Source organism: Oryctolagus cuniculus, chromosome 8, assembly GCF_051225735.1.
Source record: "Oryctolagus cuniculus isolate XC-2025 breed Fujian yellow rabbit chromosome 8, ASM5122573v1, whole genome shotgun sequence".
NCBI classification, from domain to species: domain Eukaryota; kingdom Metazoa; phylum Chordata; class Mammalia; order Lagomorpha; family Leporidae; genus Oryctolagus; species Oryctolagus cuniculus.
The window spans coordinates 37,054,256-37,076,114 of record NC_142874.1 but is presented as its reverse complement, the minus strand read 5'-3'; the positions used below and the strand labels follow the sequence as shown (position 1 = coordinate 37,076,114).

Sequence of the window (21,859 nt, the reverse complement as noted above, 5' to 3'; positions counted from 1 at the left end):
TCTCCCTGAGAGGTGACAACTAACTGAGCACCAAAAAGGAAACCTGTTAAAGTGAAATGAACACTATGAGAAACGGTGACTTGATCAGCCCTCACCCTGACTGTTGATGAGCAACTGAATATGTTATCCCTCTTAGTATTTTTTGTTTGTTTGTTCTACTTAATACTTTTGGTTGAACACTGTAATCAATACACAATTATTCTTAAGTGCTGAAACTTAACTGAAAAGTGATCACTGTTAAATATAAGAGTGGGAATAAGAGAGGGAAGAGATGTGCAATTCGGGACATGCTCAAGCTGACTTACCTCAAACGGTAGAGTTAGAAACATACCAGGGGATTCGAATTCAATCCCATCGAGGTGGCATGTACCAATGCCATCTCACTAGTCCCAGTGATTAATTTCTGTTCACAATTGATCATAATGATAGGACTAAGAACCAAAGGGATCACATAAACAAGAATAGTGTCTGCAAATACTAGCTGATAGAATAAAAATGGAGAGAATGATCCAACATGGGAAGTGAGATACACAGCAGACCCATAGAATGGCATATGTCCTAAACAGCACTCTGGCCTCAGAATCAGCCCTTAAGGCATGCGGATCTGGTTGAAAAGCCAATGAGAGTATTTCAGGCATGGAAAGCCAAGACACTCTGGAAAAAAAAAAAAAAAAAAAAACACCTAAATGAAAGATCTCCATGAGTGAGATCCCAGTGGAAAGAACGGGTCATCAAAGAAGGAGGTACCTTTCTCTGAAGGGAGGAGAGAACTTCCACTTTGACCATGGCCTTGTCTAAATATGATCAGAGTCAGTGAACTCAGGGGGCTTCCATAGCCTTGGCAGCTCATGACAAGAGCCTAGGGTGATTACTGATGCCATAAACAAGAGTGTCAATTTGTTAAGTCAACAACAGGAGTCACTGTGCCCTTACTCCTCATGTAGGATCTTTGTCCTTAGCGTGCTGTACATTGAGATTTAATGCTATAACTAGTACTCAAACAGTATTTTTCACTTTATGTTTCTGTGTGGGAGCAAACTGTTTAAATCTTTACTTAATGTATGCTAAACTGATCTTCTGTATATAAAGGGAATTGAAAATGAATCTTGATGTGAATGGAAGGGGAGAGGGAGTGGGAAAGGGGAGGGTTGTGGGTGGGAGGGACGTTATGGGGGGGAAGCTATGTAATCCATAAGCTGTACTTTGGAAATTTATATTCATTAAATAAAAGTTTTAAAAAAAGGGAAAAACCAATGCAATGTTCTTCTGTCTGTTTTTAGCTTGAGAAGACTCTTGGTATTCATACTTAATTTGTGTCTCTTAGTTCTAGCCTGAATCCATTTTGACAAACGTGAGTGTGTGTGTGTGTGCGTGTGTGTGAGCGTGCTTTACTCTGCAGAGAGAGAAATGAGTTTTACTTCTCAAGAGTGAAATAGATTGCTGGATGAGTTCTAAATTGTTCCTTTGGGTACATAAGGATGCAACTGTACACATGATTGAGCAGCAGGGTTTAGCTTCTCCTGATTCTGTGTAAGTTAGACAGAAAGTGCCTACATCCTGCATCCGGTACTGAAGAATGTATGCTGTCCAAAAGAGAGACACAAGAGACAAGACAGAGAGCTTGTGTAATTGAAACTCAGACTGAGAGATTACTCACCTGGTAAGGTAAAGAAATGAACTGAAGAGATTGATCCACATTGCAACAGAGAAACCAAAGCAAGTGAAGTATATCTTAACACAGCATTTTAATGAGCCATGAAGAACGGGCATTTTGTCCCTGAATATGTATGCTATTGTTGTTTACTTTTAATAAGCACACCACTGGTTGAGGGGGGGCATCAGAAGCAGAATGTTGAGTTAGGAGCACACTCTACTGGTTTCCTATGGGATGACAATAAAGGACAATGGAAGATCTCAAAGTTCTCTTAGGTGTTTTGTTGTTTGGGTTTTTTTGTTTGTTGCTTCTTTTCTATTATGAACATAATGAAACACAGAGCATTGAATGTTATCTATTACTATACGTCAAATACATATATTTAAACAGACTCAAATGCTTCCTGAAGTTTTTGAAGGCTTTGATCTGCCTTCTCCTCTTCCACTTTTCCCTTTCTAGAGTTCTTTTTTCTCTTTCAGCTCTCTTAGAGCTTCGGCAGACTTGGCATCCTACCGGGGGCTCCTCTGAAGAGGCTGATCCTGGATCCACAGAGCAACCTGCACATGTCATAATGACACACTGCTGTCGACATACCACCTGTTTTTCCTTGTTCTCCCTGGGTTTTGGCTTTCATCAAGCAAATTCTTCAAACAGCTGGGTGGTGCCAGCACATGGAGCCCCCTTGTTCCTCACCAGAAAACCAAACTTAATGACTCAGTCACGTTTAGGATTCTGTTTTACTCCACGGCTACTTTAATCACATTAGCAGCATCTGAACTGGAAAACGACAGTTTTCAGCCGAACGTGATGAACACACATTTAATTTAAACACTAAAGTTGGAGAATGGCAAATATTCTCCTGTGGCTAGAAAATAATGAATGTGCCAACTGATCACTGTGCTACCGTTCCTGACAGAGAGACATTATCCAGAAAGGAGGCTTGGGAGGATAACCAGAGGGAATTAAACTAGGTTGGGGATTATTTGGGTTTGGCTTTCTTTTCTCACCCAGTGAGAGTGACTAAGACCACATGGTTATTTTTACATCATGATTTCAGTACCTCTTCACAAAATTACTAGGGATTTCTCTATTAGGAACTAGTAAGAACTAATTAGGAACTAGTAACTAAATACTTATAAGTAAATGGATGAAGAGAAAAGTAAATTTATCATCCTATTCTTTCATAGTACAACCCTTTGATTTAGAGACCAGAAGACTTTATGGATATCATGACACAAAAGGAATTTCTTCTCAACTTATATATCTGTCAAACATAAAAATACTTTTGTGATTAAATAATATACATCATCCTGTATAATAAAATAAACTCAGACTAGCCTGTATAGACATCCAATGTAACAAACAGTAGACATTTGCCTTCATTTGTCTTTAGCTCAAAACTAACTGACCCAAAGAAGTCCCAAACATATTATCCTTTACTTCAGTGTCAACATTCTTAATTTGAAGCTTACTCTTTCAAAACTTCAACTCACACTGTCATTGTAATTTCTTTTTTTTTACTTATTTAATTTTACTTTTTAGTTACTTTTTAACAGACTCGATGTGCTTTGTAGATACAATTCTAAGGACCTAATGATATTCCCTCCCTCCCTTCCTCTCTCCCTCTGTTTCTCCTCCACCTACTTGTCCTTCTCCCTGTTTTTTTTTTTTTTTGAGATAAATTTTTTAAATTACATTACAGTAAAAAGGCTTAATGTTTCATCAAATCAACAACAGGAGTCACTGTGCACTTACTCCCCATGTAGGACCTCTGTCCTTAATGTGTTGTACTATGTGAATTAACGGCATAACTAGTACTCAAACAGTACTTTATACTTGGTGTTTCTGTGTGGGTGCAAACTGTTGAAATCTTTACTTAGTATATACTAAATTGATCTTCTGTATATAAAGATAATTGAAAATGAATCTTGATGTGAATGGGATGGGAGGGGGAGTGGGAGATGGGATGGTTGCAGGTGGGAGGGAGGTTATGGCAGAGGTCTCTGCCTCTGCCTCTCAGTCACTCTGCCTTTCAAATAAATATTAAAAAAATAGTAGTAAGAGTACTCCCAGCAGTAGTGGAAATTTATATTTATTAAATAAAAGTTAAAAAAAAAGTTTAACGAGTAAAAAGCAAAAAGACTCTAGTGGGAATGTAGACAATGGCCATGAAAAATAATTGAATGGAAAAATGACCATTTCACCCATATACAGTAAATTCTAAAGTAGCCACCGATCATTAAAACTACAGAAGTATAACATTCTTGAAAGAAATGTCTGTGTATCAGTGTTAGTGCAAATATGGCTTTCTAAAACTTTGTTTTATGCCCTTGTCAGACCAATAGTTAAGAATGTCATATCACATAGTTTTTTAAAATTGAAATCTGATTGACACTTATGACAAAATAGCAAAAACCATTCCATGGATCTAGGTACAATATCTATCTCCAGTTACCTCTTTAAAATTCAATATGCATTTTGCTACCAGGTTAGTCTAATAATGCAGGCCAAAATTATATCAGAGCCTTTAATGGTCTCTCAATTACCTACACCTATAAAATTAATTTCTGTTGACCTACCTTCATTTGCAAAGTACTTAGCCAACTTCTCCATCTTTTGTTATTCTGCTTTGGATATGTTTATTCAACAACCTAATTGAATTATATTCTGCTTCATCAAATGCTTCTTACACCTCTCCCTTTGTGGTTTCCATGCCATCCAAAAGCATGTAGTTAGAAAATTCAAATTCCACCTAAACTACCTGGGATAATAATGATGATGATAAGAGTAGTAAGAGTAAGGGCTAGCGCTGTGGCCTAGTGGGTAAAGTTGCCACCAGCAGTGTTGGCATCCCATATGGACACCGGTTTGAGTCCCACTGCTCCACCTCCAATCCAGCTCTCTGTTGTGGCCTGGGAAAGCAGTGGAAGATGGTCCAAGGGCTTGGGCCCCTGCACCCTGGTAGGAGACCTGGAAGAAGCTCCTGGATCCTGGCTTCAGATCGGCGCAGTTCCAGCTGTTGCAGCCAACTGTGGAGTGAACCAGCAGTTGGAAGGCCTCTCTCTCTACCTCTGCCTCTCAGTCACTCTGCCTTTCAAATAAATAAATATTAAAAATAGTAGTAAGAGTAGTCACCAGCAGTAGTGAGGGCTCACTAGGAATCAAGCGTTGAACTACACACTTTCCACATGTTTTTTAATTCCTCTTGACAATCTTAGGTACTAGATTTTGCTGTTAATGAGAATGAAGTGATAAGCAACTTGTCCAAAGTCACATATCATCTAAGTGGAAGGGCCCAGATAACAAATGACTTCTATATCGTAAGCATTTCTATTTTCTCAAATGTTATAAATTCTCTTTATCCGATTTGTCAGGTAGAGTACTTAGTCTATTTTTGATAGAAATTATAATTTCCAACAGTTTTTCCCCATAGTTAAAAAGCTGTTCACACTGCTGTCTGAAAGTTCAACAAAATTGAGCTCTGCCTTATTAGAGGTCAAGTCAATCCTGGGCAGGAAAGTTTTTCTTTAACCAGAGCCAAATTCTGAAAGCAAGATTGGATTCACTTTAATGCCACCAATGGGCTGGTTACTCACACACACATTTCCTAAATTTACCTAGGAGGTGGATTTTCACCTGGTAGTTAAGAAACAAATTGTGTCAGCTGTGTACCATACTCTGCACCTGGGTTTTATACCCACTTCTGGCTCCCTGATTCCAACTTCCTGCTAAAGCAGACCCTGGGAGGCAGCAGTGATGATTTCAGGCGCTGGGTCCCTGCCAACTATGTAAGACACCTGTCCTGGAGTCTCAGCTTCCAAATTCATCATGGCGCTATCCCAGGCCATTGTGGTCCTTTGGACAGTGAGCCAGAGAACAGGAGCTCTGTTTTGCTCTCTTCAATTAATTAATTGATTATAAAAATAAGGAAACAACTTTCTTCTAGGTTAGGAGTTTTTAGAATGGGATCCTTGAGACTCTGTTAGGGAAACTGCAAGATCAAAGCCGTTCTCTAACAACACTAAGGAACTCTTCGCTTCCTTTCAGTGTTTCAGCATTTACACTGATGATGCAAAGCAGCAGTGAGTAAACCTGTTGGGGCCTCAGCACAGGCTAGCACAGCTAGAACCGCTTGTGTTCTTCACCGCACTGCACTCACGGGGGGAAAGAGCTTCATTTAGGAATATCCTTGAGAAAGCAATGACGTTTGTTAATTTTATTAAGCCTAGGCACTTGTACATGCCTCTTCATACTCTGAGTAGATCATGGAAAGTTTGTATAAAGCATTTGCGCTGCGCAGTGAGGTACAGTGGTTGTCTCAGAGAAAAACACATGTCTGAGTTAGAACCGAATGAGATGATTTTACCATGGATGGAACACTGTTTTTACTTGAAGACAAAAGATGATTATTCCATTTCAGGTATTTGGCAAACCTCTTCTCCAAACGGAATGAAGTGAGGCTGTTACTTCAAAGATAGCAGCCATAAGTGCTTGCTGCCAGTGATAAAAGTTGAGCTCTCAAGTGCCATTTGGAATTCTGGAAAACCTTGTCTCCTTCACCAGATAGTCAATGCCCCAATGTTTCTTAATTTTTCTGATGAAACTGACATCAAAAATGTTAATGATTCTAATTTTGTTTATAGTAAAAAGGAAATGTGATCATATTTGGAAGACCTGAATTAATAGGTGAATCAGTATTTCCCAATAACCAATGCATGATTTTACAAAATCATGCATGCATGCAAGACCAATTCAGAGTGCAAGACAGGCCAATGGATTTTAATGGAACATAACACAAAATGTTCATGGATGCTTTCAGATTTCACATTGCAACTACCTTCAATAAAATAGCCAATTGTTATATTGTATATAATATCAGAGAGAAAATATTCAAATTATCTGCAAAGACTATTAAACCACTTTTTTCACAAATTCGTAGCAAGACAGATGACGTAGGAGGTCAGATTTTCTTCATATGCTTCAACCAAAGCAACATATCCCAACAGGCTGAAAGCAGAAACATATGAGGATCCAGCTGTATCCTATTAATACAGATGTTAAAGTGATTTTCAAAAACGTAGAACAATGCCACTCTTTCTGTTTTTTCTTTTTAAGAATAAAATTGTTTCTATGCATGTTTGCATTTAACATAGCATGCTTATTATCACAATTTTTAAGTTACTTATTAAATATCTGATTAATTCTGCATTTTTCATTTCATTATATGCGTTCCTTGGTGTGGTTTTGTTTGAAAGGTAGAGACAGAGATCTCCCATTCACTGCTTCACTCCCCCCGTATCCACGACAGTGGGCATGAGTCCAGGCCAAAGCCAGGAGCCAGGAGCTCCATCTGGGACCACATGGGTGGCAGAGGCAGAAGATCTTAAGTCATCATCAGCTGATCCAAGGAAGCTAGATCCCAAGTAACGTAGCAGGGACTTTAACCAGGCATTCAAATATGAGACGCAGGAGTCCCAAGTGGCAGCTTGACTCAGGGCACCACAGTACCAGCCCTGGGATTTTTAATATTGAGATCATATATGGAGTCTAAGGCCAAAAGGATTGAAAGTCACTGAGTTAGATTAATTCTCTCTAAGAAGAAAGTCTTTTAACTGCTGGATTTTTTGCACTGTTCTTGAGACAGCAAACACATCTTGCAAATGCAGGGTCATCTTACAGAGTTTGAATATCCTTAATTTCACCAATAAGATAATTTTAAGCCTTTACCATGGTGATAAGAAAACATCTAACACAAGTGAAAACCACTTCTGACATCCACGGTTATGAGAAAAGCCTCCTGTGTTCATCAAGGTGGAGACAAGAGCACCTACAGGAAAGGAAAATGCTTTTTTCCCCTCGAGCACCAACTGACCACTCCTGGAGTTTCAACTCCTTACTAGAATTCAGAATTCAACAACTGAATTCTAACTTAACCAATATAACCACCTCTACAGAATTTTTGAGAAATGCAATTACAGACATGGTAACATCCAACCACATGCCACTTGTCTTTGAATCTTCTTCATTCTTAGACTGTACCTCTTGCAAGATTCACATTATATATTCTGCCACTTTTGAAATGAAAGCTATTGGTTATTTATGTTACTCTATTCTTTTCACAGATTCTGACATACTATCTACCTGACTACCAAAAATAATGTAAGTCCTTGAATAAAGTAGATATTGAGACGCAAATGACATCTTTGAGTGCTAATGGGAAATTGGGAAGGAGGACCAAACCATCCCAGAATTATAGAGAGCAACAGTAAAGGAGTTGGTATTTCAATGGTACCTAAAATACAGCAATGAGTGCCTACAAGAAGATACTATTTGGCCAGACAATAGTAAAAATAACAAACGTGGACAATGGCAAATTATTTTTAACCAAGACGGAACTCAGATGTGGGACTGGAATCCTGAAGGAGAAATAAAATCGAAAAGTAAAGTTTATAATCTTAAGCGGATTTGACAACCAATCACTTATGCCATGAGGACTCAGGAACAATGCAGCAGGCCCACATTGCAAGTATCAGTCTATCAGGATATGTAACTAATCAATATGTAATTTTTGTCTTTTAGTAAAAATACAGCTGGATGTACAAGAAATTTGACTCTTACTATGTGAATCTATCGGCTTGAAGATAAAGTCATGACCTTATTACCTATTGTTAGTAAGTAAATTCAGAAACATTAGAAGACTGGCTTCAAAGATGCAGTAACTCAGTCTCGGGCTTTGTTGCTAATACCACAAGCCGGGAGTTAAAAATTTTAAAAGGCTGCATTTGAATCAGCTCTACCATCATGCCAAAGCAAGATTTTGAGCAGAATATGCAACTGCACTGAATCCAAGTTTCCTAACTCCTAACTTGAAGGATGACATTTTCCTGACAGCTATTTCAAGATGACTTGTTCTTATGATTTCAAAATTTTTTTTTTCCTTTGTGACATAGTAGCCAAAAAGAAGACAGAAAATCAATCATCATTAGAAACTGCATTTCCAATGAAAAGAGAAACACCCAATCACAGTTCAAAAATCGCATGCTTCTCATCACAATGTGCCACCCACATGGGAGCCCCAAATTAAGTTCCCTCCTATTGGCTTCTGCCTGGCCTAGCCCCAGCTATCACGGGCATTTGGAAAGTGAACCAGCAGATGGGAGATTCTCTCTCTGTCTCTTTTCTCTCTCTCTCTCTCCCTCTCTCTCTCTCTCACTGCTTTTCAAATAAACAAATATATTAGCAGTTCATAATGGGAACAGAGTTTAATATATGTTATTTGGCCTATGAATATGAAATTTGAAAAGATATATGGTCAAAATAAAACCTCACTAAAAATAAATGGAATTTAAATTGCATAGAGAACTTACATTACTTTATTGATAACTTTTTATTTAATATTTTTAGTTACTCAAGGTGAACAAATTTTATTTATTTCATATATACAAATATAAGAACATAGTGATACTTCGTGCCCTACTCTCCCTCCCACCAATGCTCCTACCCTTATTCTCTTTCCTTTCCTATTATTTCTTTTAATTTTTACAATTACATACTTTCAATTTATTTTATAATCACAAGCTCCACCAACTAAAGGATTAAACAAGTAGTAACTAGAAAAAACACATTCCTCAAGAATATAATACAAGGGCTGTAAACAATAACTACAGCTCAAAATGTCAATTTTGCTCATACATATTACTTTTTTGTACTCTGTGTATTAATTACCACAAATCAGGGAAAACATATAAACTTTCTCTTTTGGGGACTAGCTTATTTCACTAAGCATAACAGTTGCATACATTTTGTGCCAAAAGACAGGATTTCATTCTTTTTTAATAGCTGAGTAGTATCCCATAGAATATATGCACCACATTTTTTTATCCAGTCATCTGTTGATGGGCATCTAGGTTGAGTTCATGTCTTAGCTATTGTGAATTGAGCTGCAATAAACATGGAGGTACAGATGACTCTTTCATATGCTGATTTCATTTCCTTTGGGCAAATTTCCAAGCGTGAGGATGACTGGACTTATTTTCAGATTTCTGGGCAATCTACACTGTCTTCCATGAGGGTTGTAATAGTTCACATTCCCACCAACCTTTTCCCTCACATCCTTGCCAGCATTTATTATTTTTTGATTATTGGATGCTAGTCATTCTAACTGGGGTGAGGCAAAACCCTATTGTAGGTTTCATTTGCACTTCCCTGTTGTCTAGCACGTTTGCATGTGTCCATTGGCCATTTGAATTTTATTCTCATGAAAATGCCTGTTCATGTCCTTTGCCTATTTCTTAACTGGATTGTTTGTTAGATTGTTGCTGAGTTTCTTGAGCTCTTTGTAGATTCCAGATATTTATCAATTGTATAGATTGCAAATATTTTCTTCCATTCTTTTGATTGCCTCTTCATTTTCTTGTGTGCTTCCTTGGTAAGGCACGTGCTTCTTAGTTTGATGTAATCCCATTTGCCTAGTTTTGTTTTTATTGCTTGTGCTTCTGGGGTCTTCTCCAAGAAGTCTTCTTAGTTTGATGTAATCCCATTTGCCTAGTTTTGTTTTTATTGCTTGTGCTTCTGGGGTCTTCTCCAAGAAGTCTTTGCCTATGCCAATGTCTTGCAGAGTTTCCCCAAAGTTTTACTTTTGTGATTTGATTGTATCAAGTCATAGATTTAGATCTTTGAATGATTTAGAGTTGATTTTTGCATAAGGTGTAAGGTAGGGACTTTGTTTCATAGTTCTGCATGTAAAGATTGAATTTTCCCAGCATCATTTGTTGAAGAGACTGTCCTTCCTCCAGGGAGAGATTTTAGCTCTTTTTTCAAAGATTAATTGGTTGTAGATGCATGGATTAGATTCTAGGGTTTCTGTTCTGTTGCATTGGTCCACATTTCTATTTTTTGTGCCAATATCAGGCAATTTTGATTATAATTACCCCATGGTATATCTTTAAATTTAGCATGTTTTGCCATTTCTTGTGTTTCTATATGAATTTTAGCATCACTTTTTCTAGAGTTGAGAAGAATGTCATCGGTATTTTGATTTGGATTGCATTGAATCTGAAAATTGTTTTGTGTAGTGCGGACATCTCAATGATATTAATCCTTCCAATCCATAAACATGGAAAATTTTTCCATCTTTTGTGTCTTCTTTAATTTCTGTCTTTAATTTTTTATAATTTGCATTGTAGAAATCATTCACATCCTTGATTAAATTAATTACAAAGTGTTGAAATCTTTTTGTAGCTATTGTGAGTGGTAAGGATCTTAGAAGTTCCCTCTCAGCCATGGCACTGTTTGTGTATACCACGGCTATTGACTTTTGTGTGTTGATTTTATATCCTGCAACTTTACCAAACTCTCTTCTGAGTTCCTACAGTCTCTTAGTGGAGTCTTTTGGTTTCCATTGTAACCAGTGATTATGTCATCTGTAAACAGGTATAATTTGAGTTCCTCCTTTCCAATTTGTATCCCTTTGATTTCTTTTCCTTGCCTAACGGCTGTAGCTAAAACTTCCAGAACTAAATAGCTATGACAGGAGTGAGCATATTTGTCTGGTTCCAGATCTTAAAGAAAATTTTTCAAACTTTCCAAATTCAATATGATGCTGGTTTGTCATATATTTTATTAATTGTGTTGAGGAATGTTCCTTCTATAACCAATTTGTTTAAGATTTTATCATGAAAGAATGTTGTATTTTACCAATACATTCTCTACATCTGCTGAGATAATCATTTAGTTTTTATTCTTCAATTTGTTAATGGGATGTATAATGAACCTTCTCTGCATACCAGGGTTAATCATATGTGGTCTGGGTGAATGGTTTTTCTGATGTGTTATTGGATTAGAAAAGCTAATACTTTGTTGAGGATTTTTGCATTTATGTTCATCAGGGATATCGGTCTCTAATTCTCTTTGTTTTATCTTTGTCTGGTTAGGGAATTAAGGTGATGCTGGACTCAAAGAAAGAGTTTAGGAAGATTACCTCCCTTTCAATTGTTTGTGAATAGTTTGAGATGAATTGGAATTAGTTCAACTTTAAAAGTTTGCAACTTTTGCATAGTCCTTGTCTTGACTGTTGAGCAATAGTTTTTTTCCATATTATTTGTTGAACTCTTTACTTAGTATAAGTTTAATCTTATGTGTATAAAGCTAACTGAAAATGGATCTTAAAAAAATAAGAATGGGAACAGGAGAAGGAGGAAAAAGTTGTGTGGGAGTGTGGATGTAAGGACAGGTAGCCTGGTAAGAATCACTATGGTACTAAATTTGTATTTATGAAATGTATGAAGTCTGTATACTGCAGAAGGTAATCTGACATTTCTTTCATGCACATTTTAAAATCTTTACATTTTGCAGTTGAAAACTTGGTTATAATGTGCCATAAACACGACCACTAGGAGTTCTCTGTGCTTCCTGTATTTGGATGCCCCTTTATCCAAATTAGGACGTTTTCTTCTATTATTTCACTGAATGGGTTTTCTGATCCATTCTCTTTCCACACCTTCAGGAACTCCTAAGACGTCAGTTAAGTTATTTGATAGTATCAATAAATATTGAACACTGTTTCCAGTTTTTCTAATTCCTCCTCCTCCTCCTCCTCTTCTTCTTCTTCTTCTTCTTCTTCTTCTTCTTCTTCTTCTTCTTCATTTGGAGGGTGGGGGGCTCTAGGATATTTCCAAAAATTTGTCTTCTAACTCTGATATTTGTTCTTCTGCCTCAACAAGTCTGCTGTTAAGGCTTTTCACTGAATTTTCTACTTGACATATTGAATTCTTCTCTTCTGATATTTAAGTTTTATTTTTCTTCAGCTATTTCTCATCAAAATTTTCCACCCATGTCATGTATGGATTTCTTTAACTCATGAACTTGCTCCTCATTGTTTTTGAGTAATCTTATGATCATATTTTTTTAATTCAGGCCTTTAATCAATCTCTTCACAGTCATGATCTAATATTGGAAGTGTTGCTTTGGGGGACACAGGTTATCTTCCTAGTTCATGTTTTTGGTATTTCTGTTTATTTTTGGGCATTTGTGGAACCACTTGTTGGTTTTCTCCTCTGATGGCTTTTATCTTTGAACTATGCTTCTGCTCCTTAGTGAATATTCAGAAGCATGTGCTGGGTGGGGCCAGGAACTACAGACAGTGTTCTGGGGTGGTACAAGAGCCAGAGTGACACCCAAGTTGTGTGTGGTAGGTCTCCTCTATTGTCAGCAGAGGGGAGGGGAGAATCACATCAGCTGGTGTTATTACTGCCTCACCTTCTCTCTGCCAAGGTAATCAATGCCTTGAGGAAGCCAACAGTGCCTACACATCACAGTCATGCAGGTGCATGAACCACACAAGTGATGTGTGCAGTCCTCACTGTGAGCACAGGACCCATTGTAATGGCCGATCCCAAGTACTCAAGGAGCTCTGAGCCTCTGAAGCCAGACACAGTGATTTCCCAGAGACTGGCTACACCCCATACCCTATGGTGCAGTCGCAGAATTCCACCAGTCATAGTGTGCAGGGCTCCCACAGTCACAGGGAGCAGGGGATCCACTCTCAGATCCATAAGCCTGCTCCATCCACAGAGAGAGCCAAGGCAATCCCAAGCCTGCTGCCTGCCAGTGTTCCACACTAGCAGTTTGAGATAGAGCAGGGGGACAGGAGCACCTCACAAGCTTAAGTGGGCAGGCCCCTTGCCAACCCTCCAGGTTAGACTCAAAGTCAGAAGGGACCACAGATTTATCCATCAAATAAAATCCCCGGTTTGCACATGCATGAGACATGGCTGCCTACACTTCCCTTATCAAGATGCTGCCTCCTTCTTGCTTGTCACATCCACCTTGTGAGGGGAAGGGAAGCAGGGAATATCCTCTCACTCCATGGGATTAGGCAGACATGACCCCACCCGCACCGCAACTCTCCAGCCCAGACCCAAATTAGTGTGGTGTACAAGATGCTCCCTGAGGCAGTATCAGCAATGACAGAAGTTGCTGCAGGCCGGTGCTGTGTCTCAATAGGCTAATCCTCCACCTGCGGCGCTGGCACCCTGGGTTCTAGTCCTGGTCAGGGCGCCGGATTCTGTCTTGGTTGCTCCTCTTCCAGTCCAGCTCTCTGCTGTGGCCCGGGAGTGCAGTGGAGGATGGCCCAAGTGCTTGGGCCCTGCACCCACATGGGAGACCAGGAGAAGCACCTGGCTCCTGGCTTTGGATCAGCGCGGTGCACCGGCCACAGCATGCCGACCAAAGCGGCCATTGGAGGGTGAACCAATGGTAAAAGGAAGACCTCTCTCTCTCTCTCTCTCTCTCTCTCTCTCTCTCACTGTCCACTCTGCCTGTCAAAAAAAATAAAAGTTGCTGCAGACTTTTTTAAATTAATTTTAATTAATTAATTAAATTTATTTATTTATTTGAGAGGTGGATTTACAGACAGTGAGAAGGAGAGGCTGAGAGAAAGGTCTTCCTTCCGCTGGTTCACTACCCAAATGCCCACAAGAGCTGGAGCTGCACTGATCCAAAGCCATGCTTATTGCTTTCCCAGGTCATAGCAGAGAGCTGGATTGGAAGAGGAGCAGCCGGGACTAGAACCAGTGGCCATACGGGATGCTGGCGCCACAGGCAGAGAATTAACTGACAGTGCCACGGTGCTGGCCCCAGCAGATGTCATTCGCTTCGCAGACAGTGAAGTTTCTTCCTGACCGCCTGACTTTTTGCTGCTGAGTGTGGCACTGCAGGAGCAGGGGAGGGGAAGGAAGCAAGCCCGGCGGTTGCTCCGGCAGCTCCGCGGTGGAAGTGAATGTCAGTGGGGACATGGAATTCTCTCTCAGGAACATTACAGCAGCAGGGCACACAGCAACTTCATCCCACCTTGAGGTGGTCACGTGGCACCTCACAGCCAGCAGCTGGCTGCACCGTGCAGCTGACTCCAGTGGTGTCTCTGTCTTCTCGCCTCTTGTCCGTGGAATCATCGTAGTTTTTTACTTTATTGCATAAATTTTCTGTTAGTCAGACCCGTGCAAACATGGTCCTTCCTTTGCTCTTTCAATATCCCAGAGCAACAGAGGTTAGTGTGGCTCTACCCTATTTAGCCATCTTGGGATGTTATTGGTAAATTTAAAGTTAAATACTTCCCAATAGCTCCTCTACTTAGAATGGTATGCAAGTCTTTGAATAAATATCACTTATTCCTCCAGAAGTTAAATCCTTTTTTAAAAAATGCTTACATAATGCTTCCTTTAGAATCAAAACAAGACATGTACAATGAGATTACATATAAATATCTTTTACTCTTTTACTGTACATAATATTCTGTAAGCAATGGATACTGTCCCAGTTCTTCCAACATCCTTATAGTATCCAATCAATATTGAACACTGTTTTCAGGTTTTCTAATTATTTCTTTCTCTTCCTCATCCTCTTCTCCTTCCCCTTCGCTTTCACCTTCCCCTCACCCCGCCACCCCGGTTGCTGCTGCTTCTTCTTCTATAAAAACCATCTAAACTCTGATTATGGCCACACAATTACCTAACCTAAATTGATAGAAAATCATTACTGATGGTAAATTAAATTGCTCTAAGTTATCCATCTTCAAATTTCAGTATAGATGTGCACATTGCACCTATATGAAGAGTTTTTATGTGCGTAGTCTATATTCCATGTATTTTTCAGTCTTGACCCACTAAACGTGGCTTCATTTATTTACCTTTTTTGTAAGATAGAGCCAGAGAGACTGATAAGCAGAAATCCCCCTTCCACTGGTTCACTCTCCAAGTGCTCGCAGCAACTGGGGCTGAAATGTTAAGTTTAAATTACATAAATATAGTACATGTTTAATTATTGATCAAAGTATGATCAATAGAAGACATTCAAACAGAGATATGTTCCCTTCCTATAATTTTTGAAGTGCCATGTATTTTCTTTTTGATATATGTATTTGAGAGACAGATAGGGAAAGAGGAAGACAGAGAGACAGAGACCTTTGATCCACTGGGTCACTCCACAGGTGCCTGCAACAGCCAGTTTTGGGCCAGGCCAAAGCCACAAGCCAGAACTTGATCTTAGTCTATCATGTATATGTCAGGAACCCATTTACTTGAGCTGCCACATAGCATCTTCTAGGGTGTGCATTAGTAGGAAGTGGGATATGGGAGTAGAGCTGGGACTTGAATCCCAGGAACTATGATGTGAAATGCCAGTGGCTCACGTGGCATCTGACCTGCGGCAGCAATTTCCATCTCCATATATATTTTATTTTTATTTGACAGGTAGAGTTATAGACAGTGAGAGAGAGACAGGGAGAAAGGTCTTCCATCCAATGGTTCACCCCCCAAAATGGCCGCTACAGCCGGTGCTGTGTTGATCTGAAGCCAGGAGCCAGGTGCTTCCTCCTGGTCTCCCATGCGGGTGCAGGTGCCCAAGCACTTGGGCCATCCTCCACTGCCTTCCCGGGCCACAGCAGAGAGCTGGACTGGAAGAGGAGCAACTTGGACTATATCGCAGCACCCATATGGGATGCCGGAGCCGCAGGCGGAGGATTAACCAAGTGAGACATGGCGCCGGCCCCCTTATATATTTTTAAATTAATGATGGTGCATATCAAGTTGCTATGGTATTAAAATTTTGTAAGATACATTTCATATGATGAAGTAGCTGTTAATTTAGTCGTGATCATTTATAGCATGCTATTTTGTAAAGTAGCAATATTTAAAGTTATGAAAGAGCCTTTAAAATGCTCAGCTAAATATGTGAAATAATCCATGGTCTTATGAATTTATTCTAGTAAAGAAAAAATTGTGCTACCCTAAACCCCCAGACAGCCAAAGACACTCCACTGAGACTGGGTTGATTTTTAAAACTTCAAATTGATCATTGCATACAAGGAGCCAGGGAGGAAAACATTTTCAGTTCAGTGACCAGGTCTGGTCACTGTTCACTCACCACACAAGATTTATGATTTTGAATGATTAATCAGCAGTGACCATGATTTGTTTTGAAAGAATTTCTCTTTGAAATGGACCTTGATCTTGATATATTACTTCAGGTTGATCTGTACAGGAAAAGCTGGCACCAAAGCTGCAACTGCTTTGAGGGGAGCTTTATGTGATTATTAGATTTCAAAGCCACTAAGCTTGCACTAATCTTCCACCTAAGAGATCTAAACACGATTGTTTATGAATACTTCCCTCTGCCTCTAAGGTTTCCTCTCCTCCCCATGCCCCATTTCATCCAGTACCACCTAAAAAGTGTGCATTAATTTTCTTTGCTTCAGAAATTTGTAGGGACCCGATGTCCTTTTATTTGCAACAATTACTCTAAGGACAATGGCAGCTCATAGTAATGCATGTCTCTTCTTAGTATTGGAAAATCAGACTTTCTATAAAAGTCACATCAAGTCTTCAATAAATTTTTCCATAGCATTTGACCAGTTTTAGAGCATAATATTCTTACAGTATTTTCCTTTAAAAGCATGACATTTATTGCTCTGTACAAATTGAGTGTTTGAGACCCAGAGGACCACGGCAGATACAGTAGAAAGAAAAATCAATTGCTTTTCTTATTACTTTAATATAAGCTGTAGAATTTCCTTACATTTAACATCTGTACAACAAAAGAGCTGTGTGTGCCTGTGTGTGCGTATGTGTGAGTGTGTGTGTGTGCATGTAAGCATGTAAATGGGAGCTCCAGCTGCTCCCGGACTGACGGAATCTCCATGGCATCAGCAGACAGGAATTATATTTCATTCACCCGTTTGCCATGGTAAAGAAGTCAACAAGATGCAGGTGGTTGTTCTGGGTGTTAAAGTGTGTCTGCTTTGTAATCATCGTCTGAGACGCAAGCCCTGGCTTTATAGTGCTTAAATAATTGATTTCACCCAGCCTTCAGTCAGAGCGAGAAAATCCCAAATATTTTCCCATTAATCCTCAGAGTATGGAGTTGTTGATAGTGCTCAGGAGTTTCAAAATTCATGGATTCATGGGAAATCATAGGGTGCACAAAGAAATCCATTTTGGCTGGGAAGGAAATAAAAACCTCCTGCTGATGATTTCATAATGTGTCAAACCAGACTTCCATATGAACATGGTGAAACGGTTTTATTAAGCTCATGAAAGATGCAAGTTTATGCCGCTCTGCTACTGAGTAGTTTATTCTACATGTATAGCAATGTTGTTTCTTAAATAGTGAATTTACAAAAAAAATTAGAGGTCCCATGAAAACATATGAAGTCACTCGCATATTGCAAAACATTAGGAAGACTCACCATGGAGATCAAAACTCCCTAATGAAGAACTCAAGCAAGAAAAGGTATTTTGAATTCTCAGCCACCCCCAAAAAAGAAATTTAATGAAAATATAGTCCTACAAAGATGCATTCTAGGTATATTCTCTACTATTGTAACCAATGAAATCCAAATTTTATCCATTTCTTAGAATAATGATAGCAATTCAAACAGGATTATTTAACATTCTGAAAGACTTTGAAGCAAATTACAAACTAAGGGATAGTATGAGATAAATCACTTAGGGAAAAATATAACCAAATTTCCTGAGGGAAATTAGAATAACTGCTTTAAGACATCTGAGTTGAGTAGATTCCCATATTCAAACAATAAACTTGGCTGCAAGGCTCTGAGAAGGCAAAGGATGGGAAACATATTGAGCCACCGCACTGTTTTTACATTTTAACATGAGAAAGTATGAAAATCATCTAATGCCATTACCTCCCAAAGGAAGAAAGTTAATGCGTGCACACTATAGGTGACAATGTGGATAGTAACTATAGTGTTTGTGCAGATACACATAGCAAGAAGCAGGACACATGAAACAGATCATGGAGAGTCACATGTGAACAAAGTATGCACTGGTTTCAAGAAAGTTGCATCAAAACAACTTATAATTTGATTCAATTTTTTCATGAATTTTATGAAGTACCCTCAGGTCAAGCTGGCAGTGAAAGTGTTGAGATGTCAGATCCAATAAACTCTAGAAGACACAGGATGGACACTGATTTTTATCACAATAATTGGTAACTTTCATGCTAAACATTACAAAAAAAATAAGCCCTTCACTGTAATATGATATAGAACCAGACACATGCTGCAGTTTTTAAAACAGGTTCCTATCCTATTGAACAAAATGGAAAATGGGTTTTAAAAGATGTTGTTTTTAAGTGTGCCTGAGAAATTTTTCATGCATATTTAATTTTAGTGTTTCTTCTAAAACCACTTCATAAGTGTTAGGAAAGCAACAATGACAAGTTTTTAGAAAACAGATTTTTTTTTAAAGATTTTATTTATTTATTTGAGAGGTAAAGTTACAGACAGTGAGAGGGAGAGACAGAGAAAGAGGTCTTCCTTCTGTTGGTTCACTCCCCAGATGGCCGCAACAACTGGAGCTACGCCAATCCGAAGCCAGGATCCAGGTACTTCTTCTCGGTCTCCCACGCAGGTGCAGGGGCCCAAGGACTTGGGCCATCCTCCACTGCTTTCCCAGGCCATAGCAGAAAGCTGGATTGGAAGAGGGGCAGCCGGGACTAGAACCGGCACCCATATGGGATGCTGGCGCCGCAGGCGGAGGATTAACCTACTGCACCATGGCGCCAGCCCCAGAAAACAGATATTTTTAACACTATATTCCCTAGTCATAGTTCTACCTTATTTGTATTACCTAAAAAGCCACATGAGGTGATAAGCTTTAAAATACTCGTGATTAACTTCACATGTATGAAAGGAATATTTAGAAACATTTTTCAGATCTTTTTTGAAATATTTATTTATTATTTGAAAAATCAAGTTACACAGAGTGAGGAAAGAGATAGCTTGCATCTGCTGATTACTCCCAAAATGGTTGAATGGCCAGGGATGGACCTGGCCAAAGGCAGGAGCCAGGAGCTTCATCTGGGTGTCCTGTGAGGACCTAAGGCTTTGGGCCATCTTCTGCAGCTTTCCTGGGTTCATTAGCAGGATGCTGGCTCAGAAGTGGAACAGCTGGGATTTGAACCTGCAACTATTTTGGATGCCTATGTTGCAGGTAGCTACTTAACCTGCTACCCCATAACACTGGCCCTTCATTTCTACTTCAGAAACTCTTCTTCGTGCACCCTGGGTCACTCTCTCTAGATGGAGGGAGGTGATTGCATTAGTTCTGGGATGTGGCACAGAAGGATCTAGCAATAAAGTTATCCTCACGTGAATTCTGAATGTTAAGTCTATGTCACCTTGTGATGAGAATTACATTAGTGTTTCACTCCCTTGCCTTTTTACAATTTTTCTTAAACTTAGTGAGTGAAAGGTTATTACCTGTGCTTAAGTTAATAGAATTCTTGCATGTAAAAATTTATGTAATAGAAAGTAAGAAGAAACGTGTTTATTTTTAGAAACAGTTTGATGAGAAAAGGCAGAAGCTGGTTATGCTATTTTTTAAGGTTTCCATGTACAGAGAAACACACCTTTTATTTATTTTTTAAAGACTTTATTTTTTTTTTATTTGAAAGGCAGAGTTACAAAGAGAGAGTGGAAAGAGCGGGAGGGAGAGAGAGTGGGAGAGAGACAGAGAGAGAGAGAGAGAGAAAGAGAGTGAGAGAGAGATCCTCTGTCTTCTGGTTCAGTTCTCAAATGGTTAGGGCTATTCCACAATGAAGCAGGAGCCTGGAGCTTCTTCTAGGTCTCCCATGTCGGTGTAGGGCCCAAGCACGTGGGCCATCTTCCACTGCTTTCCAGGTGCAGTAGCAGGGAGCCGGATCGTAAGTGGAGCAGCTCAGTCTTGAAGAGGCACTCAAACGGGATGCCTGCGTTGCAGGAGGTGGGTTAAACCACTATGCCACAATGCAGGCCCCAGCAACACACATTGTAAACAGAGGTGAGAGCAGTTGCACTGATCGTCCTGGGGCAATGTATAAGAAAGTGTCCCTTCTAGGGGTGTAGCCTCTACAGCAGGTGCCGTGGGCTCAGGTAGTGTCCCTGGATGACCTTCCCATTCATCTCGTTCATCTTCTGGTGCTACACAGCAGTGACAGCAATAACAGCCTCTACTACACAACTCTTTGAGATTTCCTGAGTTTGAAATTATAAAAAAGAAAACCTGGCACAGCAATATCACATCTTTAAGCTTAGGGGAAAAAAAAAAAAAACAAACTCCTGTAGTCTATTAGATCTGAACTAAGAGATTACCATGGTGGGGGTGGGTAAGATGCCCACATGGCACACTAAAATACCTGAGTTTCACACTCGGCTCTGGCTCCTAACTCCAGCTTCCTGGTAATGCGGTCCCTGGGAGGCAGCAGTAGTTGTGTTCCTGTCACCCACCTGGGCTGAACTCCCGCCCCCCAGCTTTGACCTCAGCCTAGCCCCAGCTGTGCTGAGCAGTTACGAACCAGCAGATGGGCGCTTTCTCTCTCTCTCTCTCTCTCCCTCTCTCTCTCTCTTTCTCTCCATCAAATATATTTTTTGAAAAATTTTTAAAAGTTACAAGGACTTGGGTGTTCTGGTTCAGTAGGATAGGCCCCAGCCGAGAACACTGGCATCCCATACTGCAGGGCTGGTTTGAATCTCAGCAGCTCTGCTTCTCATCCAGTTCCCTGCTAATGTCCTTGGGAGAGCAGCAAAGATGGCCCCAGTGCTTGGCCCCTGCCACACACACATGGCAGGCCAGGATAGACTTCCAGGATCTTGGTCCCTGACTTCACGCTAGTCAAGCCAGGCCCCTTGCAGCCATTTGGAAAGTGAACCAGCAAATGGAAGATTCTTTCTCTCTCTCTCTCTCTCTCTCTCTCTCTCTCTCTCCTCCGCCTCCTCCTCCTTTCTGCTACATAAATAAATCTCGTTTTAAAAAATTCAGATGTTGCTGTTCTCCCTTATATGATGGAAAGAGCTATAGAGGAACTCTGAAGTGGTCACAGAGCTAACTTACAGCGGGCCCAGCACCATGGAAGCCGTTTGGGAGCCAGCACAGAACAAAGCAGACTCTTCCCTAGAACTTCCCCTCTGAGGACTGAGGTAGACGATGAGCAGGGATGCGTGAAGTATTTCATATCAGAATGTGGCAAGGATTAACAGGACACCGCAGGACGTGGTGGCAAAATCCTTGCAGTTTTGGGTAGGAGCTCAGGGAAGGCCCCGCTGAAGAGATAGCTGTGTGATCAAGACGGATGTGGCATGGCCTATTCCAGCACCATCAAGCCAGCCACCCCGGAAATGAACAGAGGTTGCAAGATCCAGTTTCTTTTATT

General features: G+C 39.9%; 1 pseudogene; it reads right to left on the bottom strand.

The window, feature by feature from the left end:
- LOC100347917 (actin, cytoplasmic 2-like) overlaps window positions 1-14,604 on the bottom strand; it is a 101,939-nt pseudogene extending 87,335 nt beyond the window's left edge.
- Window positions 14,605-21,859: the final 7,255 nt, after the last annotated feature.